The sequence below is a fragment of the Staurois parvus genome, unplaced genomic scaffold, assembly GCF_062004578.1.
Source record: "Staurois parvus isolate SC_StPar_1 unplaced genomic scaffold, SC_StPar_1.0 ptg000025l, whole genome shotgun sequence".
Lineage (NCBI taxonomy): Eukaryota > Metazoa > Chordata > Amphibia > Anura > Ranidae > Staurois > Staurois parvus.
The window spans coordinates 29,055,001-29,068,215 of NW_028317821.1; the positions used below are offsets into that span (position 1 = coordinate 29,055,001).

Below are 13,215 nucleotides of genomic sequence, written 5' to 3' on the forward strand. Positions count from 1 at the left end.
TTTGGATTTTTACATTTTAATATTATGATTCCAGTGCTGCCCTGAAATCATAACCAATGAAATGTTCAATAAGGTACACAGGCCATGGCTTTGGGCTCCAGGCTTTTATGGGTGCATTCAGGTCACTGCATATTGCAGTTTTGATTTTATGGTTCATTTAGGCAGTTTTGATTTTATGATTTGTTTAGGCTCACAGTCACAGCTTTCCTTATATGAAAAGTACATGCCCAACACATCGCTACACCCACTGACCCACCCGGATTCCAATTAATCCCACCCCACTAGAACAGTAAGTACTTCTTGGTAGACATGCGGGTTTCATTTAGATTTGTTCTTTGGACAAAAATGTAAGTTTCGGAGATTTGGATGTATCAGAATTTCCAAATGGACATATTAACACATGTCAATGAATTCGAAAAAAAAATTATAATGAAATTAACAAATGCATTTGCTTAATTCGGATGAGTTCACATGATGTGATAGTAGTTTGGGCCCATGGAGAAGTAATTAAATTTTCTTTAAATTCAAAGTTCTTCAATGAACAAATGCATCCGAAACAAAAATTTCCAGAGTGCAAGTCTACTTCTAGAGCTTTTCATAACTCTCTTTTTTTCTGTGTATCTCAGATCTGTGCAACTATGACCCGGTCTTTTGTAAGCACGTTTTTCTAAGTTCTAAAGGTCAATGTGTGCTTGTCCCATCTGTTGAACTGCTTTTGGCCATCCCTACACTTCCTAATTATCATCAAGCTGTGTCCCTCAATAGACAATAGAGAAAATAGGATTTTTGTATTTCACTTTAAAATCCTTTTCTTGGAGTCCATTGAAGGGCACAGCTCCATCCCTTCATTTCCTATTGCCCTGTATTTGGAATGATTGCTACAACTGAGCAAGTGTGAGTGGTTATATCCTTAAAGGGTCTTCAGTTTTTATGTGCCTAGTGTCCATTTTTACTCTACACAGCAGTATAACCTTAATTTGTTTAAAGCCTATCTCTGGGCAAAAAAAAGGTTTTCCCATGCAATGGAGCTGTGACTGTACGGCACGAGTCAACTGTTTGTTTTGTCTAGGGGTAAGAAGAAAGCTTATACTCAACTGATCCTTCCTATACTATGGACTTGTACATAGCTGCTAAGAAGCTTGTCCTCGCAGTTCACAGTTCCCTTGGGCATCCCATACACTGCTCAACTCCAGCCATGTTCACAACCCCTTAATAAAACTACAAAAAACAAGCTCAAAGATTGCTTACTGTCTCCAGTATGCAAGTGTGGAAGAAAATACATGTTCTCTGGCTGTGCAGGACTATAGCAGGACCCAAAACTCAGTGACTCCTAAGGGGGTAGTGCTACTTACTGCATTTATCAGCATCTTCAGGCCATTTGGATGGATCTTATTTACACCATAAATAATTTTTTATGAATCAACAAATATATGTTCAATACTTGGGCTTACTCCTAACATAAGAAATAGTCTGACCAGCACAATGTACTGTATCTTAATGACTGAGCCTGGACGGTTTACATGTTTTGTGTGGTTTTTAACTGTTTTTAAATAATTTTGGGAGATCAAAGTGTACTTACCTGGGATTTAGTCGGCTTACTAAAGATTTTTTGTGATATGTGTAAGCTGGTTTGGTAATTTTTACACACACACACTAATATACACACACCTGTTCAATTGCTTGGCAACACAGATTGCTAATCAGCCAATCACATGGCAGCTACTCAATGTATTTAGGCATGTAGGCATGGTGAAGACAACTTGCTGAAGTTTAAACCAAGCATCAGAATGGGGAAGAAAGGGGATTAAGTGACTTTGAATGTGGCATGCTTGTTGGTGCCAGACGGGCTGGTCTGAGAATTTCAAAAACTGCTGATCTACTGGGATTTTCATGCACAACCATCTCTAGGGTTTAGAGAATGGTCTGAAAAAAAAGAAAATATCCAGTGAGCAGCAGTTGTGTGGATGAAAATGCGTTGTTGATGTCAGAGGAGAATGGGCAGACTGGTTGCTGTGACATTCAGATGGTAGGGTCAGAATTTGGCATAAACAACATGAAAGCATGGATCCATCCTTGCCTTGTATCAACGGTTCAGACTGGTAGTGGTGGTGTGGGGGATATTTTCTTGGAACTGGAAATTTGTACCTAATCAAGTAGCTGGTATATATGGCCAGAGTATATATATCTTTTTTTTTTTTTTGTGTTTTGACTTGGATTGGGGAAGCACCCAAAACTCTTATTGTGCATCTGGTAGTTATTATTGGTTTTGGACTCAGGGTTTTGCTTCTTCTGTGTTTTTTTTTCCACGGTTTTTGCTTCCCCTGAGACATCTTTTCTGTACATCTGGACTGCTAAAACACAGGGATAATTTTTCTCCAAAGGAAACTCAAAACATTCACTGTTTTGTCACTTAAACGTCTTAGCTTGTAGAGGGCGGATGACATTTGCCTTTTTTATAGCTAATTATTTTATATTTTTAGTTTTAATAAAGTCTTGTGAACTGATCTTGATCAAAATGATTTGTAGCTATAAAAAAGCCACTGGAAAATTGGCCTTGAGGGTATATGATTAAAATCCAATACTGCCAGATACTATAGTGCCAGGGGACCCTATGCAGTATGTCCCTCTGCTTCAATTTCCACATTCTCTTACAGCCTGCCAGCACACATAATATGTTTTTGCAGTTGCCCCATAAAGCCAACTGTTTGGTTATACTATTGGAAGTTGCATTCATAAGTACTCAGTAAGTCTCCTTTACACTCACCTTCACTACTGAACTAATGTAAGATATTTAACAACCTCTTGTGTATGACAGAAAATGCATGAGCCTTTATGTTCAAGTAATTTTACGAGCATATTCAACTAAATATTCACTGAATTCCTTCATTAATCCTAAAGAGCCATCATTCCTTTTATTTGCTGCTTTTTGTTTTTAATATCTCTTAACTAATCACATGTAAACGTTTTTCTTTGTCAGGTTTGTGTTGCCTTGCATTAAATAAAATTATACACATTTTTACAAACTCTTTATTTAATTTGTATATTGACCATGCTTGAGTCAGCTACAATTGCAGTGTCATTATAAATTCAACCATTCACAGAATAAAATGTCTACAGCAGCAGTTTAAAACCATGGGTACACATCCCCTTGGGGTATGCACCAGAACTTTTAGAGGTATGGGGAAAAAATAAATAATGGCAGACAGGGATGTCATTTATTCACATGCGCTATCAGTGTCAGTGGAATCAACAAATCTAAGAGCAAATGCTGGGAAGGAGGAAAGGGTAGGGAGAAAGTGTGGGCTGTGCTCTCTGTTCTTCTTGTTCTAACACCTATATCACTAAGGCTGCCAGTGGAGGTACCTGGGGCATGTGCACTGCTCTGAAGTGTGACCACCTCCCTGTAATGTAAGCTGGGGAGCTGAGAGCAGATCACTGACGAGGATCACACTTTGCCCTGTGTAGCCCAAACCTGGAAGTGAGGACAAGGTTCAGCATGCTGATATGGATTAGTGCAGTCTCCAAACTGCGGCCTGAGAGCTGGGTGTAGCCCTTTGATTTCTCCGATCTGGTCCTTGGGGCACCATTCCTCCCACTGACACAAATGATGGGGCACCATTCCTCCCACTGACATAAATGATGGGGCACCATTTCTGCCACTGATGGATAGCATTCCTTGCACTGACCCTAATAATGGGGCACCATTCCTCCCACTGACATTATTATGGGGCACCATTTCTCCCTTGAATACCAACAATATGGTGCCATTCCATGCACTGATACCAACAATGGGGCACTATTTCTCCCAGTGATACCAATGATGGGGCACTATTCCTACCACTGATAGAAACGATGGGGCACTATTCCTCCCACTGATACCAATGATGGGGCACTATTCCTCCCACTGATACCAATGATGGGGCACCTATTCCTCCCACTGATACCAATGATGGGACACTATTCCTCCCACTAATACCAATAATGGGGCACTGTTCCTCCCACTGATACCAATGATGGGGCACTATTCCTCCCACTGATACCAATGATGGGACACTATTCCTCCCACTAATACCAATAATGGGGCACTGTTCCTCCCACTGATACCAATGATGGGACACTATTCCTCCCACTAATACCAATAATGGGGCACTGTTCCTCCCACTGATACCAATGATGGGACACTATTCCTCCCACTAATACCAATAATGGGGCACTATTCCTCCCACTGATACCAATGATGGGGCATATTCCTCCCACTAATACCAATAATGGGGCACTGTTCCTCCCACTGATACCAATGATGGGGCACTATTCCTCCCACTGATACCAATGATGGGGCACTATTCCTCCCAATGATACCAATGATGGGGCACTATTCCTCCTACTGACACCAATGATGGGGCACTATTCCTCCCACTGACAGCAATGATGGGGCACTATTCCTCCCACTGATACCAATGATGGGGCACTATTCCTCCCACTGATACCAATGATGGGGCACTATTCCTCCCACTGATACCAATGATGGGGCACTATTCCTTCCACTGATACCAATGATGGGGCACTATTCCTCCCAATGATACCGAGGATGGGGCACTATTCCTCCCAATGATACCAAGGATGGGGCACTATTCCTCCCAATGATACCAATGATGGGGCACTATTCCTCCTACTGACACCAATGATGGGGCACTATTCCTCCCACTGACAGCAATGATGGGGCACTATTCCTTCCACTGATACCAATGATGGGGCACTATTCCTCCCAATGATACCAATGATGGGGCACTATTCCTCCCAATGATACCAAGGATGGGGCACTATTCCTCCCACTGATACCAATGATGGGGCACTATTCCTCCCACTAATACCAATGATGGGGCACTATTCCTCCCACTGATACCAATGATGGGGCACTATTCCTCCCACTGATACCAATGATGGGGCACTATTCCTCCCACTGATACCAATGATGGGGCACTATTCCTCCCACTAATACCAATGATGGGGCACTATTCCTCCCACTAATACCAGTGATGGGGCACTATTCCTTCCACTGATACCAATGATGGGGCACTATTCCTCCCACTAATACCAATGATGGGGCACTATTCCTCCCACCGATACCAATGATGGGGCACTATTCCTCCCACTGATACCAATGATGGGGCACTATTCCTCCCACTAATACCAATGATGGGGCACTATTCCTCCCACTAATACCAATGATGGGGCACTATTCCTTCCACTGATACCAATGATGGGGCACTATTCCTCCCACTGATACCAATGATGGGGCACTATTCCTCCCACTAATACCAATGATGGGGCACTATTTCTCCCACTAATACCAATGATGGGGCACTATTCCTCCCACTGATACCAATGATGGGGCACTATTCCTCATATTGAAACCAATGATGGGGCACTATTCCTCATATTGAAACAAATGATGGGGCACTATTCCTCCCACTGATACCAGCGATGGGGCACTATTTCTCCTACTGATTCTGGGACATTTTCCAATCCCTCTGGCCAAAGTCAGGCCCTCCTAAAGCCTGAAGGACAGTAAACTGGCCCTTTTTAAAAAAGGTTTGGAGACCCCTGGATTAGTGGGACACATGAAGCACTACTGGGGTTATTTTTTGGGGCACGAACAATGAAAATGTGCAGCAACCATTATCACCTTATAACCATTGACCAAAATAATTCTGATTGGCTGGGACCTGAGCTTCTTTATTCAATGTGGTAATGCAAATTATAATGTGCAAGATGCTGTAACTGGTAGGAACCCCTCTGAAGTACATTACAGACAATTAAAAACAATATTGCCAATAGAAAGCCTTGTCTGTCCCAAAAAAAAGAATACATGTATTACTCTGAAAATGCAGGAAAGACAGTGGGAGCTCAGAGAGTTAAACACATAGCTAAAGACCTGGTGTCAGAGGGAAGGGCTGGCTTTTCATTGGGGCACAACCTATTTGCTAACCATAGTTTGCACTTAAATAGAAGGAGGTCTGCTGTACTGGAAAAGAGGTTCATGGGGGGGTTGGAAAGATATTTAAAGTGTTACTAAACCCACAACAGTAAAATCAGTCTGTGTATGCAGTAAAGCATGCTTGTTATACTCACTGGTAAACCTAAGGGGGTAATCCTCTGCATTGTGTAAAAAGGCTGTTTGATCCTTTTTTCTCTGTTCCTCCCCTTTTTTAACCACTTCAATACTGGGGACTTTTACCCCCTTCCTGCCCAGGCCAATTTTCAGCTTTCAGTGTTGTCGCACTTTGAATGACAATTGCGCAACACTATACCCATAAAAAAATTATATTTTTTCACACAAATAGAGCTTTCTTTTGGTGGTATTTAATTAAAAGTGAGTTTTTTTATTTTTTGCTAAATAAACAAAAAAAAACTGAAACTTTTGAAAAAAACACATTTTTCTTCGTTTCTGTCATAAAAGTTTGCAAATGTCTTCATACATTTAGGGCAAAATGTATTCTGCTACATTTTATGACAATTTTTTTTTTTTTTTACATATTGTCACCAGTCCAGTACAGTGTTATTATATAACTGGTGTGGCAGTGATCAGGGACACTGACTGGTGACAGTATGTAAAAAAAATAATAATAATAATAATTCAATTTTTTTTTCAGCACACTGTGACTAAAGCAATACAATGTTACCATAGTAACATTGAGCTACTCTGCGCAAGTGATCAGGATTTTTTTTTTACACATCATGATTGCTAATACCAATATATTTCATTGATATTTGCAATCATGGTTACTGAATTAAACTGATTCATTCAGTCTTTTGTTGCAATTAGCTGTGATTGGGCAAAGCTCATCACATGATACAGATGGGCTGTGAATGACCCTGTCTGTACCATGTGACTGCTTTAACCAATCACAGCTAAAAACAGCACAGTGGCTAAATGGTTAGCACTTCCGCCTGGCAGTGCTAGGGTCATTGGTTTGAATCCCAGCCACAGCACCGCCTGCCTGGAGTTTGCATGTTCTCCCTGTGCCTTCGTGGGTTTCCTACAGATACTCTGGTTTCCTCCCACACTCCAAAGACATGCTGGTAGGTTAATTGGCTCTCCTCTAAATTGGCCCTAGTATATGAATGTAAAGTAGGGACCTTAGATTGTATACCCCTTGAGGGGTAGGGACTGATGTGAATGTACAATATATATATATGTGTAAAGTGCTGCATAAATGGACAGCACTATATAAGTACCTGAAATAAATAAACAACACAATTGTATATAATGGATGGCATGACAGGAAGACATCCTTTGTATACCATTGACATGTGATTGGTCACAGAGGTCCCGTGACACTAGCAACAAGTTGGTGTAGTAATATGTCATTTGCTGTGTCCTGGTTACAGATTGTGCAGCTGTGTGAGCGGCTCCTTTTGAAAGGATGTCATATGATGCCCAGTCACAATGAGCAGTGTCCCGCCCAGCTGTTAATCTGCTATAGGCAGGCTGGGAAGGTGTTAAGCGACCACTTCTATTCTCCTGATAAGACAAACAGAACGGTAGGCATTGTGCACATGCTCAGTTTGGTGTGTATTGCTATAGGTTTTTTTTTTTCTTGGGAGAGTGCATCTGATCAGCACAGGACCAATTAGCAGAGGTCAGGGGTTTTTGCATACTCCTAGAGCAGAAAGAAAACTCCTCCTACAAGCTTTAGCTAGTGCTCAGCTGAACACTGCTCTGCTGATGAGAAAAGGTATTTAGCAGTTTATATTTCCTAAAATAATTGCATTTCCATGTTCTGTGTACTGTGGGAGACCTGATATAGTGACTGCAGGGTCCTGGGTTTAGCAACACTTTAACCACTTGAGAATTCTGAACATAAGGGATATGTCCTAAAAAAAATGTAAACACTGTTTTTAGGAAGCTTCTATTAAAGCAGAACTAAAGGAAAAAATACTTACTTTTGTTCCAATGGTCTGACACCCTGGTGCTGGCATCTTCTCCCCGGCTTCTGCAGGGTGTGATCTTTGGCTGTCTTGATTGGCCAAGATTGGATGACATCAATCCTTCACACGTGGCACACAAGCAGTGTGCAGAATGTAAACTGAGCTGTGCATGTAGTGTATATTCTGTAAGAGATTGAGAACAGGCAGGTAAAGTCTCATACACATGATGAGAATATAGGATGAATGATCTTCCGGGGGGTTTTCCGCATGCTAGTCTCATATCGAAAACAAATAGGTTACTAGAGTTACGAAAATTCTTATATGACAGAATACAACTTCCCGTGATGATTTATTGTATTGTAATGTATTATTTTGTTTCCGAGCAAGCGTGGTCTTGGTCACTCGATTTTTTAGACAAACACCATACTGATTTTTTAGACAAACAAAAATCGTTCCTCTGTACAAGAAACAAGAAAAAAAATTGTGCTTGTTCCTTTGGATAATTTAGCATGAATTGTTGTGATTGTCTCTCGAAAGCTGTATACTAACGATCAGATTATCGGACGATCGCTCCAAAAGTGGCATGTTTCATCTGATATTCTCATCGCGTGTTCCAGACTTAAGTGTATTTTATTGCAGAAGAAACATTGCATGTCTCTTCTTCAATGAACATCCTGCCTATTCACAATTTTTTTTTCAACTTTAGTTTCACTTGAAGTCCATCTCCTCCTACTCCTTGCCATTTATCCCTCACTGATATTATCAGTAATCGCCATCTATCAAAATGGTAGCTTTGTATTACACAGCTCTGTATAGCACAGCAGGAGCACCTATCAAAATGCAGCCACTCCTGTGTAAATTGACACTTGCAATGGTCCGCAAGTGTCATTGAGTAAATACAATGAATCAATGTATTGTGTCATTGCATTTACTATTTCATTTATATGTAGATCAAACTATGTGTTCTGGAATCCTGTCCTAAGGTGACAAGGAAGCTATCTATAGATACTATACAGAGAGCCCATGTGCACAGTTGCCTGCCCTACAGACCAGCATCTGAACCGCATCCGAGTATGTGTGCGTGTGGAGGGGGGGGGGTTGGCGAACATCTGACCCACATGTGATCAGCGCTCACAGCCAATCGCAGTGTGTTCCAATAAGGGACTGTCTGCTGGGTTGAAGGAAAAAAAAATGAGTGTGTGTACCAAGCTTTAGGTTTGTCACCCAAGGACCAGAAGTGTGTTACTGTCAGGATCACCAGGTGAAAAATAAAGGGGAAAAAATCCAAGAATAAAGAGAACAAGTCCAGCTGTCACATTAAGCACTGGTTAGCTGCAATTTCATACATTTTTGTTACATAGTTAGTCTGGCTGAAAAAAGACAAAAGTCCATCCAGTTCAACCATTAAAAAAAAAAAAAGTTATAATCCTATACCCACAGTTGATCCAGAGGAAGGCAAAAAAAAACCCAGCAAAGCATGATCCAATTTACTCCTGCAGGGAAAAAATTCCTTCCTGATCCACCGAGAGGCAATCGGATATTCCCTGGATCAACTTTACCTATAAATGTTAGTATCCAGTTATATTCTGTGTATCTAGGAAAGAATCCAGGCCTTTTTTAAAGCAATCCACTGAGCTGGCCAGAACCAACTCTTGAGGGAGTCTTTTCCACATTTTCACAGCTCTTACTGCGAACAAACCTTTCCGTGTTTGGAGATTACATCTCTTTTCCTCTAGACATAAAGAGTGCCCCCTTGTCCTCTGTGATGACCTCAGGGTGAATAGCTCTACACCGAGTTCACTATATGAACCACAGATGTATTTATACATGTTGATCATATCCCCCTTAATCTCCTCTTCTCAAGAGAGAATAAATTCAATTCTTCTAATCTTTCCTCATAGCTGAGCTCCTCCAGACCTCTTATCAGTTTGGTTGCCCTTCTCTGCACTTTCTCCAGTTCCTCAATGTTTTTTTTGTGAATTGGTGCCCAAAACTGAACTGCATATTCCAGATGAGGTCTTACTAATGATTTGTACAGGGGTAATATCACTCTCTCTGGAGTCTATACCTGTTTTAATACAAGAGAGGATTTTCCTTGCTTTGGAAACCGCAGCTTGGCATTGCATGCCATTATTAAGCTTGTGATCTACCAGAACTCCCAGATCCTTCTCCATCATTGATTCCCCCAGTTGTATTCCCCCTAGTATGTATGATGCATGCATATTCTTAGCCCCCAAGTGCATAACCTTACATTTATCAACATTAAACCTCATTTGCCACATAGTTGCCCAATTAAACAGTGCATTGAGGTCGGCTTGTAAGTTGGAGACATCCCGTAAGGACGTTATTCCACTGCACAGCTTGGTGTCATCTGCAAAGACTGAAACTGTATTTTTAATCCCAGACTTTATACCATTTATAAATATATTAAAAAATAAGGGTATTAACACTGAACCTTGGGGTACACCACTGACAACCCTAGACCATTCAGAGTATGAATCATTAACCACTACTCTTTGAATACGATCTTTTAGACAGTTTTCTATCCATTTACATACAGATTTTTCCAAGCCCGTAGACTTTACCTTACACATTAGCCTTGTGGGGGGAACTGTGTTAAACGCTTTTGCAAAACCCAAGTATACCAAGTCCACCGCTACCCCTCTGTCCAAGGTTTTGCTCATCTCCTCATAAAAAGAAATCAGATTTGTTTGACAACCTCTGTCTTTCATGAATCCATGCTGTCTGTTGCTTAAAATATTTTTCCCAGCAAGAACTCATCTATGTGGTCTTTTATTAAACTCTCCAGTATCTTCCCAACTATAGAAGTTAAACCAACAGGTCTATAATTACTTGGTAAAGATTTTGACCCCTTTTTAAATATTGGTACCACATTGGCCTTACGCCAATCCAGTGGTACCATGCCAGTCATTAGAGTCCCTAAAAATTAGAAACAATAGGTTTGAAATGACAGAGCTCAATTCTTTAAGGACTCGTGGGTGTATGCCATCTGGTCCAGGTGCTTTATTCACCTTTATTCTGTCTAAATATTTCTGTATCATATCAGTTGTGAGCCAATGTGGATCATTTGGGGCTATGTCAATACTATGCCCATTATGAACAAGAGATTCCCCCATGCTCCTTTGTATACACAGAGCTGAAGAAGGTATTTAATACATTTGCCTTCTCTTTGTCTCCAGTCACCCACTCTAGATCATTTTGTAAAAGGGCCTACATGCTCGGACCTGAACTTTTTACTATTAATATATTTGAAGAATTTTTGTGGGTTGGTCCTGCTATCTTTTGCAATCTGTTGTTCGTTTTCAATTTTTGCAGCCTTTAGTTCTTTTTTGCATATTCTGTTATATTCTGTAATGTTTAAACGATGATAGCGTTCCTTCATTTGCATATTTAACAAAAGCTCTTTTCTTATTATCTATAGCTTGTACTGGCTTTACGTACACTTACACACAAGAAAATCTTTTCTGGCTCCTCTTTTTTTAGAAAAACAATACTGCATGTCAGAATTGGTATTGCCGTACTAATTACCAAAACACAGTCATTTTTAAGTACGTTTGGCCCACAGCAGACCTAATGCAGACCCCTGCAGGTATTCAGCTTGATTTGCTTTGTTTGATTTGCTTTTCTTTCCTTTTTAACCTGGATGATAAAAGAAGGAGACAACAATTCCATGGAGCCTCTTGTACAAACAAATTCATTTTGTTAGTATGCATCAAAGGTACACTCTAGTCAAATAAGTACATTTTGCATTTGAACTCACCCAGGTGAGACGGCCGGCCCATTAGCTCAAATTCATCTTTTACACATAAATATCCCAGGAGACACATCTCTAAAGTTGCCTGTATCCTAGTCTTCTATTTGTCCTTATCTATTGTCTCATTCCTATCTGATAGGCTACAAACTGTTCAAGCCAGATATAATTCACTGTTTTCTCTACATGGAATCACTACTAGCAAAGAAAGCAACTGTCATAGAATATTTTTGCAAAAAAAAAAGGGGGTATAAGTGATGTAGCTCCTAAATTTGTCTTGGTATCCTCTTGATGTTTGCTTTAAACTGATGATATAAACTATTTCCCTGATTTGGCTTACAATGCAATTTTTGCTTTTTTGCAACATAACATAACGATTAAAGCAAACTTTGCACCAAAAAATAAAGATCTGCCTATTTACTATGGATTCTCATCCCCTAAAAATAAAAACCTGTAGGGAATCAATAATACTTGCTATTGGGCAGCACAGTGGCTAAATGGTTAGCACTTCCGCCTGGTAGTGCTAGGGTTGTTGGTTTGAATCCCAACCATGGCACCACCTACCTGGAGTTTGCATGTTCTCTCAGTGGCTGCCTGGGTTTCCTCTGGGTACTCTGGTTTCCTCCCACACTCCAAAGACATACAAGTAGGTTAACTGGATCTTGTCTAAATTGCCCCTAGTATATGAATGTACATTAGGGATCTTAGATTGTACACCCCTTGTTGGACTGATGTGACTTTACAATATATATGTAAAGCACTGCATAAATTGACAGCGCTATTTAAGTACCTGAAGTAAATCAAATACTCCCCTGGGTTCCATACTGTAGGGGGTGACATCAGACTCCTTTCTGAGTATCCCAAATCTCATGCATTCTGCTGGAACATGGGATCTCATGGGATTTGGGTTACTCAGCATTCCCAGAGATCTTGACAAAGTGCCCAATCATACTGGTGGGATTTGGAAATTTAAATCACATTTAGCCCTGGTACACACCGCCGCAATTTGGGAATTGAAGTCGTACCTGAAATCAGATCTAATGAATGTGAGTGTCTTAACAAGCGCGATTTCAAAAGTAGTTCTTCCATTACTTTTTCTGCAGTTTGTTGTGATTTTACATATAGACTACTATAGAAATGGCACTGCAAAACACAATGTAAAACACAAGAAATCATTGGGAAATCTTCAGAAAATGTAGTGAAATCGCAAACAAAATGCGCAATTTTAAATTGCATCCAGTGTGAACCAAGCCTTAGTGAATGTCAGTGTCCTACAGGGGCGGACTGACCATTTGGGAACTCGGGCGCTGCCCGAGGGCCCAGGGTCAATAGGGGGCCCCATGAGATGCCCCTGGCACCTTTCATAGGCTTTTTTGGGTGTGGTTTGAGTGTGGGTGAGGACACAGGGGCCCCATGATCCCCTATTGCCCGGGGGCCCCATGAGTTGTCAGTCCGCCCCTGTGTCCTAACATTTGCAATTTGCTGCAGCGCAATTTCTAAAGTAGTTCTTG

General features: G+C 40.8%; 1 long non-coding RNA gene across 1 annotated transcript in view; it reads left to right on the forward strand.

The window, feature by feature from the left end:
* LOC149472017 (uncharacterized) overlaps positions 1–13,215 on the forward strand; it is a 267,974-nt gene that overhangs the window by 3,999 nt on the left and 250,760 nt on the right. The window lies entirely within an intron of this gene.